Source organism: Corapipo altera, unplaced genomic scaffold (assembly GCF_003945725.1).
Source record: "Corapipo altera isolate COAL_440 unplaced genomic scaffold, ASM394572v1 61411, whole genome shotgun sequence".
Classification (NCBI taxonomy): domain Eukaryota; kingdom Metazoa; phylum Chordata; class Aves; order Passeriformes; family Pipridae; genus Corapipo; species Corapipo altera.
In genome coordinates, this window is record NW_020884875.1 from 1,500,542 (window position 1) to 1,519,074 (window position 18,533).

The following is an 18,533-nucleotide window of genomic DNA, read 5'->3' on the forward strand; positions in this document are numbered from 1 at the left end:
TCATGACTTCTGAATATTTGAGACTGTTGATATTGAATTCAGGATCACCTGAGCTGAAGAATGCTACTGTTTCTGTGCATTTAATTCATTGTTTTTACTGCATTGGATTTTGCAGTGAAATGGAAATGTCAAAATCAAAGAAAAGAAACCAAGGGACAAGTGACATAATGTCACAGCTAATTTACTGTGTGAAAATGCAAGATGGGATGCAATTATCCCTCTGTCTTCAACCTGTAAAGGCTAATGCTGTAGAACGGCAGAAAAACACGTGCACTTGGAAAGCCACCAGCTGTGACAAAGACCCAGTCCCTGCAGTGGGCTGGCACCACTAGATGTCCTCAGAATTCAGGCTATGACTGGGTGCTCTGGAGACTGTTGTTGCTGAATCTGTTTGCTTAGCCTGAAGGAAAGACAGTACCAATTAAGGCAAACCTGCTGCTTCTCCCACCAATATGCTTCCTGTTTGGAAATGATGACTGCAGTCGGCTATTAGCTTCTCAGTAGCCAGCCTCACTCCTTGAAACTAAAGAAGAACAATTTACCAGCTAAATAGCAGGCTCCTTATCTCAGCTTTCCACTCCCACAAAACACATCTGACAGGCACTTGTATGCTTCCAACCCATCCAGTGTAGCACAGCATGACAACAAGCTGTGCCTTCGGTGAGGAAAAATTCTTCGCGGTTCATCAGATGACTCAATTTTCAGCATGCAATTCATTTTCTGTATCAAGAAACTATAATCCATCATCATACAAATGTTTTTCCAGCACAAAGGCAAATGAAGTATCAGTTAATTTAACTGAGTCTAAAACATGTTTACTGCGGACAGTGAGGAAAAGAACAACAGTTGGCTACATTTCCATATACACTTCCAAATATCCAGGCACATTTCACACCCGTAACTGAGGTACACGCTAGAAAATCACATATGGGTTAGTTTTAGACTCACTCAGAGCATTCTGTGCATATGTAGGCAGGTTTTGAGCAAGCACATGAAAATTTTAGTACTGTAAACAAATGGCAGGCAAAAATGTTAGTGCTTACTTTTAGAAATTAGTTGAAAACTTGGTGTTTTATAATGAGGGACACAGTTGACTGTGCTCATACAAGGCACATTTTTCTCAAGCGAAGGTGAAATAATGAACTATAAACAGTAGTTATTTCATATGATACCATTTAAAATATTTCACTATTTCTAAAAATAGTTGAAACATTTGCAAAATACAGCACTTTCAAACTCAGAGTCTTAATGTGATTCCCTATAAGATAACTGGTACCATGATTTTTTTTTTACTTTTACAGACACATCTTTTCTGTGTGAAGAATTGACAGGTAAGAAAAACTGATTATACTGGCTAAAAGATTGAAATTTTTCAATACAACAAAGGAGAGGTATAACAAAAGATCTCTATTAGAGCACTCTTGAAAGTAAAATGGGATAATTTTGGAAACTGAAGACCTAAAGAACCAAATTAATAGAAAGAGGAAGAAATTAATGCATTTAAAACCAAGTACTTCTTCCTTGGGAGCATTTGAAAATGAGATGATTGTGAATCACTTCTGCAATGTGGCTGTGAAAACAAACAGGAGATATACAGGGGAGGAATATGGACCTGTTAGTGCCACACAGTAGGCTCCACGTACAATTCTCGTCACCTATACTTGGAAAAAAACCAGACCAGATTTAGAACAGATTTAGAACACAGCTACAATCATGACACAGAGGCTGTCTCATGATGTCAATTTAAAAGAATTGGCTTTGTACTCCGTGCAAGGGTGGTTGTCGCCTATAAACGTAGCAGGAGATAAGCATCAAAAGAGGGGAAATAAGAATGTTTCCATGGTTGCCTGGTATTTGGAATTTGTGATTCAAATAGAGTTTATAAGGCTTCTGAAGAGATGTCTTTTTTTTTTTTAAATACTTGCTTAAATAAAATAGATAACAGCCCTTCGTCATAACTGTATCAAAAATGCATCATCTCCCCTATCTATGACATGAAAATGTTTTCATAAAAGGGCAACAAGCATTTCTGAAGATGCTGTGAGGGAATGCCTCACTTTTAGGTCTGAATGCATTCTTTTATAAGGGATACAGTGGACACTGATTTGCCACAAAGTCATGCAAAACCAAGGGTTGAATAACTGATAATTAAAAGATCATATGCCTCCTTTTGAAGGTTTTGATTTAAGTCCAACCAAGTTATTGCATTCTGACATTCCAGCTGAATTTCTCCCTTTTAACACAGCTGTTATATAGTATTCAACAGCTGCACATCACACACTGGAAAACAGTGCTCCTTGACGGAAATGGAAACTATTACAGCAGCATTAAAATGCACAGAAGAGTTAGATGTTCCTATAAAACAATGCTACTGTGGAACTGATAATATAATGAAATTGTAGGTCTGAAAACTGTGCTGACAATGCTACTAGATGAAGCTGAAAGCTAAACACCAGTACTGAAATCAGGTGCTGTGGAGCATGGTTGAGAGACAAACGGTCTTGTCCTAACTGACTTTTTGTTCTTGCATTCTTTTCTTTCTTTCTTGGCTATGCTGATGGACAAATTTCTTGAGGTTGTCAGAGAAGTCTTTACTCAATTCTGCACAGATGGAAAAATTTTCTTGCTGCAATGCTTTCAGGCTTGCAGGAACAGGAACAACTGTGTATCAGCCAATGGCAATGACATTATGTCCATCATAAGTTCTGCTTTTGCGGCTAAATAAATCAGAAGCCAAAAGTACTTTACCAAAACGTACTGAAAAAGTTTCACATTCTCACTAGTCATGATGATAAACAATCTTCATCTTTCAGCCTGGGGGAAGGTAGATCAAGGAGTTCACAAAACACCAGAGTTCATTACCATTTGAAAGGCTTAACTACAGCTATATGAAACCAAGCACAGGCAAAGAACATAATAAAGCAAGAATGTGACAGTCTGTTTGACCATCCAGAACATTCAACTATACTGTGGATACTGCATGAGTCTGCCTTCCCACGCAGAGATCTCAAATGTCAACACAGATACATGTTCCTAGCCATGATTTGAACACTGTTATTGCTAGATGTGTTTCTGAATGACAGTGATGGTTGGGATTATACTGTAAATTAAAAGTTGTAGGTGTGCAGTGTGACAAGAGCTCTGCTTTCTCTCTCTGAATGAGCCCTAATTGGATGTCTCAGAACTCTGAATCCCTCAGGCACCCAGCATGGCCTTCATGGTGAGGTACAGGCTCCAGAGAATTTATGGAATTCAGACATATCTCTGATCTGAATTTCTTGTGACTGATTCCAGGTGGCTACTTAGCACATAGCTTCTGTGGAGTACTTTGTGAGGATGCTTAGTACCTGCTGTTGGCTATGTAAGGGAACCTTGACATCCAGTTAATTTATTGGGACTAAGGACTTCATATTTCTGTGTTGCATAAAATGGGAGCAACGTAAAGGTCTTTTAGATTTCCTCTGAAAAGCCTATACATGGGTTATAATATATTTTTCCTAAATTTCTCTCCTAAACAAACCACCTTGACCTCCTAATATCTCTTTGCAACCCTTCCTTTGATTAGCAGTCAAGATGTGATGATGAATGGAACAACTGTCCTCACACATGGAGATATGTTTCTCCATCTGAAAGACTTGATTAATTTTTGAAAAAGAAAAATCATGAAAACACAAATTCTTGAAAATAGTTTAGGCCCTCACCTTCTCCATCATAGTATTTATGCTCTTCGCTTCTATTTATTTTACAGAACTGAGCTTGAAACTCTCCTAAAAACTCTCACCATTTAAATTGACAAAGAAAAAAAAAAAGCAAGCCATGACAAGAAGGAAGTGCCATTATCCTTACTTTACAGATGCAGAACGAAAACACAAAATAACCAAGTGCTTTGCTCAGACTCATAAGTTTAACAGAAGCTAAAAAACGATCATTTACTACAATTTTTCTTTTCTTTTCTAAATGCCACCTCTACTGCCTTTGTTTTCCTACTAAAACATGATTTACCTAACAATAGCAATCTTTATCTACCAGTTTCACAGCCCCTGAATATTCCACTTTCTTCCCTGGTGGTTTGAATGTTTAGCCATGATTGCAGGATTATTATTTTTACAGCTGTCTTCTACAGAAAAGAAAATCATAAGCTCTAAAGAGTAAAATTTTAGAGTCTGAAAGCTAGAATTTACATTAGAACTTGAAATATGATGGAAATTAATCTCTACCAATTATCAAGCCCAACCCCACAGTTATCTTCCTACAATAATTTTAAATATTCTTCGTATACAGAATAGTCATGAAATATACAGTTGAATTTCCTACCTAAAAGATTCATGTATGTAAGGAAGCTTTTGATTCCTCTCTTTCATATATGTCAGATCACTTCATAGGCTGCAAAAGAAAAAGAAATCTGGGATTAGTATATTGCTGGAAGTATCACTACTTTATTCCTAAAACATAGGGAGAAAAAATGTCACTCTTTGTATTAGCTGCTGTAGATACTGAAACCTTAAGTCAATACATTCAAACATTGAGAGCAATAGAGACTGAGGTAAAATACCGTGTTACTGTATATCCTTTCCTTTATCTGTTTCAATAAAAGCAGAGAATTTTGTAGCAACTTCAGACGCAGTTTAAACTTACTAGTAGGCTGTGCTAGGCTACTTCAAGGCTAATCAACATCTACACAGGCCGGGCCAGGATCAGACAAAAACTGACAGCTCTAGCAGTGTAATTAGTGAACATGGGGTGCAGGGAATGAGCTTCACCTGACTAATAAAGCACAGTCCTTGTGTGGAACCCATCAAACAAAATCCCTTCCCCACATGCCTCATTGACTGAAGGAGGTATAGCACACATTAAGTGATGCCTGAGGGGAAAGAATGTAGGGAGGAAAGGAAAGGATCAAAGTGGACTGGGGAGAAACAAGCATGGGAAAACCGGTGGCTTGTCAGATTGAAATGTGTGCCTGATCACTGAGGTCTGCCCTATGCTCTCATTAAATCCTATTTCTAACTATCTTCTGTCTGCATGGACTGTTTTGAGTGGTATGTTTGGATGCTATGGAACTTTCAGCTGGATTAGCCAGTGGAGAAGAGAGGGATTGCAAAACCTCCAGGCTCAAACGCAGCTCCCCTGCAACTGGGGAGACCAGGGGATCTGGGGCCAGCTACTGGGTCACCTAAGCATCCAGGAGCAGCTACTACAGCAAGCCATTTTTTGTGTGCAGATGCACACACATATGTGTAAATGTATATGTTACACGCAAATGTTACGGCTTCACTGATGTGCATTACCCCTGTGCGGTTTTTGTGCCCATGCACCCACCCTTTGGGAGCAGCTGCTCAGCTTTGCTACAGGCAGAAATTGAGGATATGGACCTAAAGCAGCCCCACATTTATGGGATTATCTGATTCAACTGGCTCTAACAGACTGACATGCAACATTTCACCAAAAAATACCCCATCAAGTTTAACTACTTGCTCTTTGTCATTCCATCCAAACACACTATTCTGTGAAGAAAGAACTTAGATGAACTTCAGTGGGCAACTTATCTGACAGAGCAACAAAAACTCTTTAATTAATTAAATTATTAGCTTTGAAATTACTAACTTCACCACACTATTTCTGACAGAAATCTCTCCATAAACAATTTGAAATAAACTAGAATATTTTCTAACTAACATTAAGAATATACTGTGTCTCCTGGAGACCAGGTGGAAAGACATATTACTCAGTTACCACGGTATTCTTTTGTTTGGCTCCATTTCAGTAAAGCTAATGAGAGCAATAAAAATACCATGAAGTTATTTGGCAGCTAGACATTATGCCATTACAGAGGAACGGATTTAATTGAGGGCGATAAATGGTTTCTTTTTTATGTGCATATTTAAAATGGCATCAATAACATACAACTGAATATGGCAGAAATAATGTTTGCAGTTACTCAACCATGACACAAGGTAAAGTGTAGTTTAAAGATGGAGCTCAATAAATGCTTTCTGCTTTAGAGAGTACAGAAATCTGGCTGACAGTGTGCATGCTGGGAACACTGACTAGAAATGGACTAAATAGAATTTTCTCAAAATTCTGCCTCAGATCTAGATTGCTTCACAGAGACATTTTAAAAATAATGCAGTTGCTTAACACTTAAAGGGAAGCCTAGTTCTAAGAGCAAATGAAGGTATGGTTATGATCACTGAATAAAAATAACATTTTTTCTGGTTTCTACTACTTGATACTGCATCAAAACATACAGTTCTATCCGCCTAGCAAATTTTTTTCTGCTCTCGAGACTGCCTTCATCAAGAAGTGACTTTATGAATTAGTGATACATCCTTACACAATATGACTGACATAAAATATGTTTTTTATTAAAGTTGCAATAGTGCCATAAGCATTGGCTTCATCGTATCACTGACTGGAAAGGATCATGGTAGAACACACCCTAACCTTCTGCAATAACCAGGGCAATGACTTTCATCCAAGTATTTCCACATCAAATAATCATTATTTATTGTGATAGTCCTGACAACAAAGAAAGAATCCCACTGTCTTAGGTACTGTACAAAGAAGAGTTTCTGCTCTTAAGATCCAAAAATGTAAGTAGCCAATTAATAATACAGAATGGAAGACAGGGATCTAAAAAGCAGGTCAAAACTCGAACATTTTTTGTTTGAGACTAAAAATTATTTTAATTGTAAAATATTTTCAAAATATCCCATAAACTGGAAACTGTCTATGAAGGATAAGTTTTAGAAAATTAATTTCAGAATGCCACAAATTTTTTTTCAACCACAACCAATGCACCCAAATTTTCAAAATTCCAAAATGAATAACTAACACCAAACATCAACATAAAGCATTTTGTTTTGAAATTTACCATTAGAATATTTTATAAAACCTAATAAAATAATTGCAGTATTTTTTCAACTACTTTTTTTCAAGTGAAATCATGCTGTGATGAAAAATTTCTGATAATCTTTAATTATACACAAAAATTTCAATGAGTAATGCAATGGCATGAAACTCTTGCTATTTTGACAATTCTGAGAGAAGATGGTGGTGTAGAGGTGAGGAGGTTTATTGCAGAGAGACAAAAATTATGAACACTTTAGAGGAAGCAAAGGAACAGGACTTTGAAACTAGTAAAGGGAACACAATAATGGAGAAAAGTGTGAGAGGTTAGAGGGAACAAGACAATAAGGAAAGACACAGAAGGGGGAAAGAGCAAATAATCTGCTTGCACCAGGCAGTAAAGGATCGGCTGAACTTGTCATTTTGGTTGTACTCCATTATTCCACTTGAGTTGCAAAGCTCCACCCACTGGATGCCACACCCAGATAGACTTTTCTTGGTGAACACAGGTGATAGGGTTGAGTGGAGGAGCAGCATCTCCTGGATCCTAGTGCCTGCGAGCATCAGTAGAGTAATGCTGAAGGAGGATGTGACCTTAGCTCCAGAGCAGTTTCTTTAGTCTCTCTCACTGAGACAGCCCATTTTGGCTGAGTCTGAGTCTGGAGTCTCTATGCAAAGCTTTATGACTGTGGAAAGACTCTAAGGGAAAGAACCTGGCTGCAGGGGAGCAAATGTTCTTCTTCAATCACAAATATGCTCAAACACTAACAATATCAGTGGGAGCAGAGAATAATAACTGTTTTTCTGTTTCAGTGTTCTCTTTTTCAGGAGGTCCTCAGTATGAGGTTGTAAAAGAAGGTGTTTCTTTGTCTGTTTCCAAGTACATATTGAACATTTACACTTGAATTGTTTAAGTGACTGTAGAGTCATTCTGTAAAAGAACACAATTACCAAAAATTACCACTCCAATCAAACTGATAAAAACACTCAATGTCCTATTATTTTTCAAACATATTCCCCAAGCTTCAAACTTGTTGATAAAAGAGCTTTGTGGTTGCATGCTAAAGGCCACCACTAATGCCATGTACAGATAAGTGGCACACTGGTTAGCTAACGGAATGAAACAATGCTATCCTGATAATCTAAAACTAATTATTTGAGAGAAATTGCTGACAATAATGGGAGTATCACAATATTGAACATTCAGCCTTCAGTTTATTGAGCTTAAAATAATGAATCTTTTGGCACTTTTAAAGCATTATACTGCCTTTAATACTGGAATATGTGGATATGCAGAGAAGTATCTTTATTATGCCTAGCTCAAATCTTGGTGGGATTTTGTGGATCTCCTCCAGTACCTAACTCCTGAGTAGCCTCATGTTTAACACATAATGGATTATTCTCCATAGGAGTTTGGTTAGTTGGCATTAATCCCTAACGTCAGTGGAAAACACAGTTTCCTTGTGAGGAGAGTTTTATTACCGAAAGTTAAATGTGCAAACTTATGTGCTAAACCAGTAATAGCATCAATACTGTTCTATCACAACCCTGTTAAGTTCTACATAGATGGTCATCTTCCAGGAAAAAAAATAAAAAATAATAATAAAAAAATTAGTTTTGCAGTGGAAGAAAACTGAAGCTCCTGAAAGTTGCATTCTGAGGGAATTGAATTCACCCTTTGATCAGGAGAACAAATTTCCTGTCTGATTTCTTCATGATGAATATATAAACTCAATGAAGTAGAGCACTAACCTGATCTACTCCTCATCTTCATCCCAGGCTGCTACTCCTTGGAGATTGTCAGCCACAGTGAATTGTGGTTTGGATTTTTCTTTTCTTTTGCAGTTTAAGGAAATGACCCTGAGGTTGCAGACTGTGAAATTTTTATGTGCTTGTTTACAGAATAAAGACTAACACTGCAATCTCTGGAGGTTAAAGGTAAATTTATTAATGTATTCATTCATTAACCCATTCATTCATTAACTCATTCGCTCAGCTCCTTACAAACTGCAATGACAACACTGTGTCTCCTACTGCTGAATGTTTCTGACAGGTAATAATTGCATCCCTGACAGTAAATAAGCATCTGCCAAGAATCTATTTGAAGAAATTAATTTTGCAAAGAAAAAGAAAGCTTTATAGTGCAGCAAAGACAAACAAACAGCTTCACAAACAGATCAACTAAATATGGGACATTAGGTTTCAGGTTATGGGTAGTGTTTAGATTTAGCAAACTAAGGACATAAGAACGCCTCTCCCTTATCTCTTCTGTAACACCAAATTTGAAGTAAGATTTAACATGAATATTTCAGTTTGCCCTACTCCTCTGTGGAGTTGGCACACTTCTTGGTTACATAATGAAGAAATGGCTACTTAACAGAATTTGAAGAAGAAAACATTTTGAAGATTAAAAAATATATTCTGTACTAGAGAAAAATCTACTTCAACATTTTTCTTCAGTTCATTTCTGCTATTTGGTGAAAAAAAGAATCAGAATGAAATGAAGGAGTTTTGGTTACACCATGTATCAATACATCAGGCTACACCTCTGTTTTCAGCAAATGTTCTTGATTTACTGTATATCGTACAGCTTCACTGGCTGTGAAATTTCTCCTTCTTTGCACTCAATATCAGATTGGACCTACAGTCTGTACAGTAATTACTAAGTTTTATAGACCTTATTATACTTGGTAATGACTTAACCTTGGAACACTGGCGTCAACACCAGAGTCCTCTGCCTTCGAAATGACATACTTCTTCAATATTATAAAATACATTCAATTTAGGGGAAGGTGTGAAGGTGGGAGCTACTTGCAAGCAAACCCACGTGATTTTCACCTAAAAGAAACTGACAAAACCTCAAAAGTTTCAATAATTGCAGGTGGACAAAGATGAATTTTTTTTATGCCCAAGCATCTGAAATGTCAGACCTGCATCTTTTAATCAGACAAAGGCTATCTCACAAAAATATAAACCTCCCCAATTCAAAGTTATTAAATCTGAAATAACAATGACATTTATTTTAGAAATATTTAATATTTACAAGGAATGAAAGAAAAGGCATAAGTATCAAGAACAGCTTGCCCTCTGTGGGGTGGATTTCACGAGGCACTGCAGCAAACTAGGAAATTTTAGCAAAAGTTGAAATAATTTTAAGCATGGTAATTTAGATCACTAGAAATCAACTATCAGCCTCTATAATTAACATCAACCCATTTTGTTTCATATGCCAGTACATTCAACTTCAATTTGTAGGTTTTTTTGTAGGCACCTAGTTACCCAAGTATATTTCACATGGTAGAAACATTCATTTTGTGTGTAATCCACTATATTTCTTCCACAACTCCTGAAATAAAAACCTTATGCTGACATTTATGAAATGGCAGGAGGAAAAAATGCTGTAACTGTGGGTATTACTTTAGGTAATAACAACAAGGCTCTTAAATCCTTGCTTGCATAAAGGCTGACCTTTTCAGCTGATAGAAAAGTAATTTCTATTGAAACTTGGATCCATACTTCAGTCATTACTGTTACCTGCATCTTTTCAAGTTGCCTTTTCAGCAATGCCTTTTATGTTCATATGTATGAATTTGCTTGGCCCTAGGTCACAGCACATTTTATATAATTTAAAGGGAAAAATCAATGAAGAATAACACAACCATGTTTTAAACTCATCTTTTAATTTAATCCTTGAGTTGCTCCACTGACAGTATGTTGAATATATGATTGGACATTGTTAAAGATGCTGGCACTAGCCTTCCAAATGCAATTCAGATTGTTTTTTTATTTTAACTGGCCATGGTAGAAATGTTGAGCTGAAACAGTTCAGATCTCTGTCTCCCTTAAGGTCTCCTTCCACCTGAAATTTGTGCATCCTGCAGATGGTTACACCTCTGACAAAGCTGCCAAGATACCAGTCTTGTGTGACCCTCATCAGCACACAGGACAAAGCAGATGTAAAGCAGCTCAGAATTATTAAGTTTGGAAAAAACCTTTGATCGATTACCACCTTGTCAACTAGACCATGTAAGTGCCACTTCCAGTTGTTTCTTGAACACCTCCAGGATAGTGACTCCAATACCTCCCTGGGCAGCCCATTCCAGTGTTTGACAACCCTTCCCATGAAGAAATTCTTCCTGATGTCTAACCTAAACCTTCCCCGGAACAGCTTGAGGCCATGTCCTCTCATCCCGTCAGTGGCTTTCTGGGAGAAGAGGCCAACCCTCACCTGGGCACAACCTCCTTTCAGGTAGTTGTAGAGAGTAATAAGGTCCCTCCTGAGCTTCGTTTTTTTCCAGGCTAAACACCCCCAGCTCCCTCTGTCACTCCTCACCAAACTTAGTCTCTAGACCCTTCCCCAGTTCCATTGCTCTACTCTGGACTCAAGAACACAGAAAATATTAAGGCTCTAAGAACCAGACAGGAAAGTGATTAGGAGAGGTAACTTTCCTTCTGCTTCACAGAGTTTTGTCCCAGATGCAGCTCAGACAGAGTAGGGGACTCAGCCTGCAAAGCTGGTGTCCGGACAAAGAACAGCTTTTGAGGGTTGGCTCAAGGTGGTCTTTCATAACAGCACCAACAGCCACAGTTCTTTAAGAGGGCGAATCAATCGCAGACAGTTTGGATGGGTAGCTGAAGCATTTTGAAATCTTTATATGTAAACATACATCCGTAAGTGCAGTCAGAATGATGCATTATCCGCTACAGATAAGAGAGAGGTCCCAGTTGTTGGAAGGTTAAATAAACACAGCAACATTTAGCCACTTCTCACAGTCCATTTAGTCTTCAATATGGAAACCAAATCAAGGGGACAGTGCTTTCAATAGAGATTTCTGGAACACTCCAGCTCCAGTGGTGCAAAAGAACAGTGGTTCTGCAAATTGTTGATGCACATTGCATTTCAAAGTCTGCTCCACTATTTCAGTTTCCCATTTTAACTGATCTGCTCTTTAAACAAAATTCATTCTTTGAAAGGTGAAGCTGGTACTTGAAAACACTGATGTATGCATAGAAGAATACGAAAGGAAAAGGTCATGGACTGTTTTTTAGGTCTCAGAACCTCTGACTTAAGCAAGAGTCCTTACTTTTTATACCTGTGTATGCCTAGAAGAGTTTCATAACTGTGTATCCAACAGTATAGACAAACAGTTAATCTCCAAGCCCAAAAGTGCACAGTAATGACCACTTTGCTATACTATGACCCTTTATTCTTAACTTATTTACTTGTCAGCTTAAGCTTACTCCATTTAATTTTAACACTCAACCTTCAATCACCTTGTCCTTCAAGTAGTTTAGAACACTCAAAAATGTAAACAAATGTTATTCCTTTTACAGGATCACATGCTGAGCAGATGTATTTGTAAAACTAGATATACATGCACATTTTCTTTGAACATAATGTTAAGGCTCTGTTCTGTGTCAATGATGTGATCATGGGACAAATGCAAATGAAAAGGGAAAGCAGTTTTAAGATCCTTTATGTGGCAAAGGCAAGACTCTTCATCTCAGGAAAAGGCTATTCAGACCACTGGCATTTCATCTGTTATCCTATTTTCTTCCAGTGATGGATTTTCATATAATTACTACTACATTTTCTTTACATGCTCCACATCTGATAATGCCACCTGCTAAAACGCACTCCCTCTTATGAGAATTTCACAGCCTATATGGGTGCATTTTTTGGTGGAGCTGCTATAGGAAACATATGTTTGTGCTTCTCAAGGCATGTTTGTACTTTACAAGCCTCAGCAACCAAGCACATGGCCTCAGTCCACTACTGTTCTCCACTACTGTGTATGCGTGCTTTTACTCCTTTGAGAGTCCCATTGATCTCAACTTACTTTTCGAGATTTCTCAGTCTTTGGGATTAATGCAATGGGACTTACACACTTTAAATGGCTTTTCTTTAAACCCAAGTATCATAGCAGGTGAAGACTTTTTAAAATACAATACCTACAAAGTATGATTAACTACATGTAAAATACATAGCACTAGTTGGAGTCTTAAAACAGTATCACAGCAAATGAATGTGAATTATTGAAAAAATTTAAGGAGTGACTCCTGATTTGACACAAGTTTTGCTCAAATTATTCAGGAATCAAGCATTTTCCTGCAGATATCTGAAAGCCTAGTAGCAGTTTGCAAGGTCAGTTTTGTTATGGAGTTAAATTGATTAGTATGCACTCTGATATGAAATCAATTTTATATCACTGAATTCACATATTTTCTCCATTTAGTGAATTAAATACTTATATACAATCAACCCATTACTAGAAACTAAAAGGGATAGGAAATAATTTGTGCTTCTGGTTCTATGACAGAGCAAATACTCCAGATTTTGAGGTAAATCCATCAACTGGATATGTAAACAAGCTGCAGAAAGCACTGCTAGTACCAATAATATCAATAATTATATTAAAAAACAATGCAGAAATACAAGGAGCAAATGTTAAAATCAGACACATTTCTGCAGGTTGTCTGCAAGTGAAATTGGTTGCAATCTTCATTGGTTCAAAAGCTTTGAAACTAGGGTCTCAGTTTAGATATTATTAGTATTATCCATGGTAGAAGTACAAGTTCCAGAGCAGAAAACTGTGCATAAGAGCAGGAAAAGAAAAAATCAAGGGCAGAGAGTCATGGAGGACACCAAGTCTTCCAGGTATCCTCGAAGAGGTTGGGAAGACAGAAGTGAGCAACAGAAAGCACATGTATGTTCTGATGAACTCAGCTCCACAAGTAGTTTAGTCTCTGACATCTTGGACATCTCTTGTCCACCTGCAAAATGGGTGGACATCTCACTGAGATCTTTTTAATGACACTTATAATTTCCACGTTGATTGAAATTGATGTTTCCAAGGTACTTTGCGCAATTTAGTTTGAAGGGATTATTCATGAGATGAATTATTGGTAGTAGTAATTTTGCTGTAAATAATAAAAATAAATCCAAGTGCCAAGAAATGTTAGTATTCATTTCAAAGAATCACAGAATGGATGAAGTTAGAAGACTTTTGGAGACTGTCTAGTCCCACCCCACTGCTCAAAGCAGGGTCAGCTAGAGCAGGTTGCCCAGGGTGATGTCCAGTTGGGTTTTGAAAATCTCCAAAGACAGAAATTCCACAACCTCTCCAGACAGCCCTTTCCACTGTTTGACTGCCCTCACAGTAAATAATTTTTTCTTATGTTCAAGTGGATTTTCTTATACTTCAGTTTGTGCTCACTGTTTCTTGTCCTTTTTCTGGACGCCACTGAAAAAAGTCCAGCTCAATCTACTTTACTTCCCGCAGAAGATAATTCACCCACTGATGAAATTCCCCCAAGCCATCTCTTTTCCGGGTAGAACATATTCATCTCTCCATAGGAGAGATGCTCCAGTACCTTTATTACCATAGTAATCCTTTGCTGGACTTACTGTGGTATGCCCATAGTTGTGGTTTTTTTTACCAGGGAGTCCCAGATAGAACTCCAGGTGCTTCAAAAGACTATCTAACCTTTCAGGACAACACTTGGAATACAAAGCTAAAATAAACAACTAAGTGAGAAACGGAGAGATAAGGAGGCCAGCTCTGAGAAGAACTTTGCTTTAGAACTCCACCATGCTCATTTTCCACTGGTGTATTTGTATAAGAACTAGCACTGAGGTTCAGGAAACTCTGGTTCTAATCCTCAATATCTTTCTATTTTCCTTTATATGATATTTTTCCATTAGTCAAAATCTGATTCCTTTTTTAGAGAAACTGTGCTCATAACAAAAGCAACAGCCAATGACTGAATTCCTTTACAAACCACTTTATTTTTGACTTTACAGCCAAACCATTAAATAAGTCGTATAAATTCTCAACCTGGGAACAAACTGTCACTCTTCAGAAAGTTCATCTGTTTGTGTTTGGCTAACTCCATGGAAAAATAAAAGCTTTGTCATTTCTTGGTATCTTTTTCTCTCCCTCAATTATCATTCAGGTTGGTAACCCCAATATGATGCCTGGCATTTCTATTTGACTGCCATTTTCAGTGATTGTAATGAAATTACATCCCAGAACATTTTAATGATTACCACTTTATAAAAGCCTTAGACTGATAGCACAATTCTTACTGCCAGGGAACATAAGTATTTGTTCTTTATAGCATCTACAAAATATGCAGATATGTTTTTCCTGCAGCTTTACTTACCCAATTATGTTTGACACTAAAACCCAGCAAAGCCTCCTACTTACATGATGACAGCAGTACTAGGTTATGAAGTCTTGGTGGAGCACCTAACCGTGGTGGTCTGGCCCTGGCTGCATGCCAGGTACCCACCAATGCTGCTCTGTCATTCCCCTCTCTCCTCAGCTGGACACAACAGAGAAAATACAACGAAAGCCTCGTGGGTCAAGATAAGGACAAGGAGAGAACACTCACTAATTACTGCCATGGGCAAAACAGACTCGGCTTCGGGAAACTAGTTTAATATATTACCAATCAAATCAGAGTAGGATAAGGAGAAATAAAAAGTAAATCTTAAAACACCTTCCCCCCACCCCTCCTTCTTCCAAGGCTCAGCTTCATTCCCAATTTCTCTATTTTTTTCCTCCCCAAGCAGAAGAGGAGGACAGGGAATTGTGCTTGTGGTTGGCCAGCTTATGACATGTTGTCTCTGCCACTCCTTCCTCCTCACAGGAAGGACTCATCACACTCTTCCCCTGCTCCAGTGTGGGCTCCTCTCTCTGTGGGCCACAGGTCCTGCCAGGAACCTGCCCCAGCACAGGCTTCCCATGGGGCCGCAGCCTCCTTTGGGCACATTCACCTGCTCCAGAGCGGAGTCCTCCAGGAGCTGCAGGTGGATCTCTGGTCACCTGTAGGCCTCTGTGGGCTGCAGGGGCACAGCTGCCTCACCATGCTCTGCACCACGGGCTGCAGGGGAATCTCAGCTCTGGCGCCTGGAGCACCTCCTCCCCCTTCCCCGTCACTGACCTTGGTGCCTGCAGAGCTGTTCCTCTCACACATTCTCGTTCCTCTCTTCCAGTTGTGGTTTTGCAGCAGTTTTTATCCCAAAGGCTCTGCCACCATTGCTGGTGGGCTCAGCCTTGTCCAGCGGTGGGTCTGTCTTGGATCCATCTGGCATTGGCTCTGTTGGACATGGGGGAAGCTTCTGGCAACTGCTCACAGAAGCCACTCCTGTAGCCCCCTGCTACCAAAACCTTGCCAAGCAAACCCACTACACTGACTAAGGACATTGTGAATTGAGGAGATGGGTGCTGTGCCAGCTCTACTACGGCAGCACAGAGGAAGAAAACACTCATCCCGGTTTCTGTAATGATTAACGTACTATTCTTCTTCTCAAGCCAGGAGATGAGGTTTGAATCACCGACAGCTGGAACGAAACAAAATTGTTTTCAAATAGCTCCATTCTACACAGTGGTATTGACCTATGCTGATGGTGTCAGAGTGTGATGAGTAGCTTTGGACACTGCTTATCCCTTACACCCTCAGCTACATCAAACATTTCTTGGCCACTGCTAACACTTTGTGTCCTTGAATATAGTAAGTCTGTAATTTTGTGAGAACAAAAGCTCTTTCAGGAACAGTTTTGCAATACTGACTCAACAGAAGTTAAGCTCTAAAACGTGGCAATAACACATGATTAAAGCTGAGACCAGCCTGGAAAAAAACCATGTTTTTCCGTGCAGTGGATCTAAAAAAGCCTGATTTTCTAAGAAATTGTTTCACCTTGCCACTTCAATACCAGCTTCCTTCTTCCTGACATCCTCTATTATACTGAAAGGCTATGTCTGGGTTGGAGATAAACTTATGCAAATGGGTGGCTTATACACAAGTCAGCTTGAATGGCCATTGTGCATATGCTGACAGTCTAATGGGCTTTTGCCAAAAGGAAACCCATGTTAAACAAATTCTGCACAATCTTCCTCTCACAAGAGCAGAAAATAGTAACTGGAGTATCTCTTTTCCATTCATTTGAAAGTTTTTAGAAAAAAATTATGTTTCTATTAACTCTGGGAATGTTATCTTCTTCTAAAAATGATTTATACTGGGCAACAGTATAGTGCAATATTTGAAGGAATGGGCCTATAGACTGTGAGATCAATTAGCTTCGCTTCCTTAGTAAACCAAGAGCAGTCTCAAATTTCAAAATCTCCAATCATTATATATTTTTTTTTTTCTAGTGAGTCTGTAACAGTGTTTCTATTCACTCTGAGCATGGAGTGCACTTTTTATGGGTTGCCACCTGAGCAAAGAGGGGATAGGCTTTTAAAAACTGTGTGGACTAAAAATTATTGTCTCACTTGGACAAAAAAGGACCTGTTTGGTCCTTTCCCTAAAACCCAGGAAGCATAAATTAAGTTACCATCTCATCCTGGGGAAATCAGTCCCAAATCTCTTTTTTCTTACAGCAAAGAGTAATTTGGGCTAGACTTGTTCTCTACTCCTCTTGTTTCCATTCTGGCTAAGAACACAAGCGTTAAAGTGACAGAAAAAACATAACCAGGACAGAATCCAACTATACCTTAGTGTTTAAGGTACTTGGATGGGAAGGAATGAGGTTTGTTTGCTCCTTGCCCATTTTCTGTTTATTTTAAGGTGACTGTTTAATGTAAAATACATTATGAGATCTGGTAGGCACGAAACACAGTATTTTAGAATAGCATTGCAAAGGAGTGTGCAAGATAGCCTGGACCTGAATTTGGATGTGACAAGCAATTTGCAGCTTATCTGGCAGGGTGGTTCAGACTGCTACAGCAGTTAAAAAAGAAGAGGAGAAATAAAGAGGACAAAGAAAGAGGTTTGTGTGACTGATTAGGAACTGTCTTTGATCCTTGCCTATCTTGCTTTGCTGGTGACAAATCCACAAAGAAATGTTAGAAAGACAGGTCAGTATTTTTCTTTGGAAAAAAGTCCACAGGAAAGGTTTGTAGATGTAGACTCAAGGGTAATCACTACAGAGAAGATAGATGGAGTTGTCTGTTCAGGTAAGATGCAGAATAAGATGTGAAGGGAGAATGAAAGACGATCAATAGCAGACCCTTGCAGAGAAAGAATAGAGACTACTATGTGCTGTAGTAGTCAGGAGAATGGTGGAAGACAAAAATAAAAGGAAAACTGTCTCCTGTCATGTGTGTGTCTGTATATGTGTGCATGCAGAAGGGAGTGGAGGCTGAGAAAGAAGAGAAGATTTCTGTAGGGGAAAGGGGACAAAACAGCTTATTTTTTAGAGAGAAATCAAATAGATGGCAATTAATTGATATTTCACAAGCTATGTATTAAATATTGTAAGTTTGCATATGAACTGGTGCAGTCACCATCCTTGAAGACTGAAATTAGCCAACTATTTGTTTGTCAAATTAGACATGCAGAAGCATGTATTTGTTTAACTTTCCTTTCAAAAGAAATGTTCTAAAAACATTCTCTAAAAATGTTCTTGAAGAACAAATCAATAGTATTTGCCTGAACACAAGTAAGAAAGTCAAAAAAGGTAGGTGACCTTAACTTTAGACTTACAATAGGTCTTTAAGACAGGAAAGTGGAAAACCAAGTACATATTCGTTTAGAACTCCATGAAATGCTGTGAACATTTGGAACTACCAAATGTTTGAGTAAACAAACCCACAAGATTAGGAAGCATGATATCCATATATTCTCCTGTATGTGTTAAGTTACATTGAGTTAGATGTATCAGGTAAATCTTATTG

General features: G+C 38.4%; 1 protein-coding gene across 10 annotated transcripts in view; it reads right to left on the reverse strand.

The window, feature by feature from the left end:
* Positions 1–18,533, reverse strand: part of PRLR (prolactin receptor) — a 146,834-nt gene that overhangs the window by 18,468 nt on the left and 109,833 nt on the right. For 8 of the 10 annotated variants that reach the window (XM_027634570.1, XM_027634562.1, XM_027634566.1 and 5 more), the window contains one exon: positions 4,315–4,383. The gene's annotated coding sequence lies outside the window, so the exon portion shown is untranslated. Of the gene's footprint in view, positions 1–4,314; positions 4,927–8,601; positions 9,118–18,533 lie in introns of those variants that run through there. The other 2 variants (XM_027634571.1, XM_027634573.1) reach the window with 2 other exon arrangements.